Source organism: Nicotiana tomentosiformis, chromosome 6, assembly GCF_000390325.3.
Source record: "Nicotiana tomentosiformis chromosome 6, ASM39032v3, whole genome shotgun sequence".
In the NCBI taxonomy this organism is placed as follows: domain Eukaryota; kingdom Viridiplantae; phylum Streptophyta; class Magnoliopsida; order Solanales; family Solanaceae; genus Nicotiana; species Nicotiana tomentosiformis.
This window is the reverse complement of record NC_090817.1, coordinates 12,856,119-12,860,801: the sequence shown is the minus strand read 5'-3', so window position 1 is coordinate 12,860,801 and position 4,683 is coordinate 12,856,119. Positions and strand designations below refer to the sequence as shown.

Below are 4,683 nucleotides of genomic sequence, written 5' to 3'. Positions count from 1 at the left end.
CTCTCTCCTAAGCATGTGTGACTAAATCCTTCACCAGAAGCTGGTAGGCTAACTGGTTTTATCTCAAGACAGAAATTTTGTGATGCTGGTAGGCAAACACAACATAACTAACTATAAGAAGACTTAGAGAGGTGCGAGAGAGGATACAATTTATATGTACAGTTCAACAATATCAAAACAGTATAAAGTGGACAAGTAACAACTTAGGCCCAAATAAATCACAATATATACAAAAATTAATAAAGCCAAATAAAGTCAATATACAAGCTCGAATTCTTAATGTCCCCAGCAGAGTCGCCAGAGCTGTCACACCCCTTTTTCTACCTGCAAAGGTAATATTGTGCGGATTAAAGGGTTTTTCCAATTAAAGTGACAAAATTGAGTAGGAATTATTTTATTTAGAGAGTCGCCACTTGAAATTGATTTTTATTGGTGTTCCAAGTCACCTTTTATTCGAATCCCTAATCAAAGGAAGATTTGAATTTATTATTATTGGTCTGCGAAAACAAAGTCCGGGTAAGGAATTCTATTAACCGGGGAGAAGGTGTAAGGCATTCCCCGAATCCGTGGTTCTAGCACGGTCGCTTTTATTGACTAAAATTTGGCTTGAATTATTTTTGGATAAAGTGTATATTATTTGCCTTAAATTACTATTGTCTAGTACCGCTTAATAATTAATAATTTTAGCCTAGGAGCGCACAAGCACACAAGGTCCTTATTTGATTATATGTATTAAAACAAAGAGCGTGTCGGTACACATAGTTTAAGTACAATTAATATTGAAGAGTCAAGGAGCGGGAATGTACACATGACTACTTTATTAAAAACATAATAATAATAATAATAACGACCAAGGACCGTGTATGAACACATGGTCTACATCTCAAACGTGCCTAAAATTGTCTATCGCTTAAATTAATTAAAAAGCGCTTCTTTTTTATATTTATTACTTGTTCGACTGAAAAAAAATAATATTATTATTAAAAATAATTTTCACTAATGCAAGACTTTAAACCCGGGTAAACTTATGTTAAACATTTATGGTATTGGGCCACTTATTTTATTTAACAAAAGACAATTTATTGATTTTAAAGAAAATGTCCATCTTACTTTCTATTGTCATTGAGCCTACAAATTTTAGCTTATTTGGCCAATGTTGCTTAAGAGCCTCGATGACCGAAACAACACAAAATAACAAGTATTCTTCTAAGCCCAAATTGTTTCTTACATTGATGTCCAAACTAAAATTTGTTTTTTTTTCATAAAAAAACTTACATGCTAATTATTATATTTTATCTTCTTAACCAACTTATTTCTTAAAGACTAACATAATATTTCTACTCATCTACATCAACATGGCACTAATCAAACTACACTCATTAACAACATAAAAATCATGACTAAATATAAAAACTACAAAAAACGGTAATACTTTAATACTAAAGAGAAGAACTATATTAAGTATAACATTATGTTGACTATAATTTAAAGCATCAAAATATTTGAAGTTAGAAGTCTTTCTTAGATAATTATACATGAACCATGAAAGTAACTCACAAAAAAAGAGCCCAAACTAAACAAACATGGTTAAAAGTGGGGTCTTTATCTTTTCTTCAAACTAAGTAATCTTAACAGAATGCAATTTCAATCACATATATAAAGAAGAAAACGATAATTTAACTAATCTTTAACAGATTTACATAATGATAATACTAATATAACATTAATCTTGAAACAAAAATCAGATCCAATATGTTCCATCAATCAAACCGGGATCAAATCCTTCTTATTATCATCAAGAATCTGCAATATAAGAATTTGAAAGTTACCTGATTTGTAGAATAATAAAATACAGCAGTGCAGCAACAAAAAAACTCAGCAGCAAATACAGTAAAAACAGCAGGAACTCAAGTGTTAAGACAACCCAGAAAACTCAACAAAAATACTTGAAACTGGTAGCTATCAACTTCACAAATTGCCTAAGGGATCTTTCTATTTTTCTCAAGGTTTTTTGCACTCAAATAAACCTCACAAAATACTGAAATTTCAGCTTGTTATATGTATTAAGCTGCTGATTTTTCTCAAAGATATATCTCTTTTTTGCAACTCTCCAAGATGTGTTTAAGTATAAGATAGAGTGTCCCCCTTTTCAGTGAGTAAGGAACTCTGCATTCTAAGTGTAAGACAGTCCCTTTTATAGGAGAAAAACAGCCCTTTCAATAGGCAAATAAAGTTAGATTTTTGGACAGATTTTGGTTCACCAAAAATCTGTCCAAAAGACTGACTTTGTGTGCTAAACACTGTTCAAGGTCTGTCCCAAAGGTGAAAGGACAACCTGAAAATCTGCTGTGTCAGAAGCAAGGAGAAAAATGTCTTTTCAGCCACCCTACTAGTAAAAGTAAGCTACTATTACCCTATTTTGTGATAAAATAAACTAAACTTCAGATTTTAAACATCAACAACAAACTACTTGCTCAACACAAATCAAACTTGGACAACTATAAACTGACAAAGCATAGACGAGACTAAAAACATAATTGAACTAAGTATTAAAACCAACTTGATGGGAATGAATTGGATTTGTGCAAACTAATTACTAAACAAATAACTAAATTCACAAACTAATTCTCAAAACAGAACGAGCATCGTTAATAATCGAACAACGACTAACAACAACTAAATAATCGACTAACTAAGTGAACGATTTAATTAATACACTAAAGATCATATTTAAATCAATAACGAATCTAACAAACCACTAAACTAAATAGAGATAGCTAATTAAATAAACCTAACTTGAAACTCTAATTAACAATAAATAACCAAAATAGAAAAAATAAATAAATAAATATATAAAACAAAAATCAGAAACTAATCTACTAAAATAAAAAAAAAATCAGAAATTAATTAAAGAGATGACGATTATACCTAACAAGTATGCTTGAAGCCGAAAAATAGTTAAAATGGGGGTTCGGGGTGGTCGCCGGAATTTGACCGGATTTTTAGTTGCCGGATTTTTGGGATGGAATTGACATCAATAGGTAGGTCTTGATGAGCTCTATCCGTTGATGTAGGTATTGTGGGGGTGGTAGTGGCCGGAACTTCAAGATTTTGGGCAAAAAAGTGGCGGCTAAAGTTACTTAGATCTAAAATTCAAGGAGTTTGAGGGTTTTTTGAAGGAATTGGTTTGGAGATATGGGAAGAGGAGGTTGTGGAGATTGTATGGTGTTAATTTGGAGGTGGTCCGCCGCCGATAGGTGATATCCGGCGGCGGCGACGGCGGTGGAGAGAAGAGAGAGAAGAGAGAAAGAGTTATGGGTGAAATGAGGAAAAGTTTCAGATTTTTGAGGCTTTAAATACCTCTTGAGAGATCAAATACGGACCATTAGATCAATGAGTGATCAATGGGTGAGATTTGATCTTGGGTCACTTAATGAAACGACGTAGTTTTGAGGCAAAACTACGTCGTTCCGCACCCTTTCAAAGGCTGCCCCTTATCTTGCACTTTTGGCCACTTTCTCTTTCAAATTTGGCCCAATTTCTTTCTTAATCCTACTTATTAAACTAAATTTACACAAACAAATAAATTAATTAAGTAACTTATTCAAATGATCAATTAACTAGATTAATTCACCAATTGAATAGTTAGTTAATTCCTAAAATGCTCAAATAAAGAAAGAACTATTTTTTGTTATTTTTATGATAGGAAATATGCAATCAAAGACACAAAAAATTGGGAAATATAATTAAAGCAACAAAACACTAATGACTTTAGGAGGTATTAAAATAGTACAAAAATTAGGTATTCACAAATTTCATTACTTGAATACTTCATTTGGATGATTACGGTGAGAATGAGAAACTTTTCAGACAATTTAACATGAGTACTTCATTTGGATATTCTTTTTTGTAAAAAGAAGAAACATCTCAAAGTTCACCTTCCCGCGGTCAAAACAAGACTTACAGATAACAATCAGACCTTACCAGGGACAGGGACCAGACTATAGAGCCTAATTAAAAAGAATTCGGGCTTGCTTTATAAGCTCAAAATCGAAAATTCAAAATATCCAAACCGATTAATCCGAAACCGAACTTAAAAAATCTGATCCAATCCGAACTTATTTGGATTGGATTTGGATTGTTATTTCTTCAATCTGAAAATCAAAAATCCAAACCGAAATTTTTATAGTTAATCCGAACTGCCCGAACGTCCACCCCTACATTTGTCGTTTGAGCACTAATTACGAGATCAGGGGGTCACAATAAAAAACTATTAGCCTATTATGATTACAAATAGGTTTGCCTGAGCCGAGAATTTATTGAAAATAGTCTTTCTACCTGCACAAAGTAGGGATAAGGATAACATTTGCATACACAATATTTTTTCTAAATCCCACGTATAAAAATATACGGTGTATATTGATGTTATTGTTGACCACAAACCTTACAAGCAACACCAACTTACATAGTGATGTTTACTTGTTAATTGTTTATATATTGGTTGGCTGAACCAAAAAAATATCATTTGGTAGGTCATTCTCATTTATTCCTTTTGTCCTGTCTAGCTTGTGATCGAAAAGGATATACATTTATTTAAATTTAATTCAAAGAAGAAAAAGAAATATAAGATATTGAACAGTACTTCACAATTATTGTGATTGATCAGCACAATGAGTTCCAATA

General features: G+C 32.1%; 1 long non-coding RNA gene across 1 annotated transcript; it reads right to left on the bottom strand.

The window, feature by feature from the left end:
- Positions 1–1,457: 1,457 nt before the first annotated feature.
- On the bottom strand, positions 1,458–3,306 carry LOC138893502 (uncharacterized). Its single transcript, XR_011409032.1, has 2 exons — positions 2,929–3,306; positions 1,458–1,803 (listed from the first exon to the last, which is right to left on the bottom strand). It is a non-coding gene; the product is annotated as an uncharacterized lncRNA (long non-coding RNA).
- Positions 3,307–4,683: the final 1,377 nt, after the last annotated feature.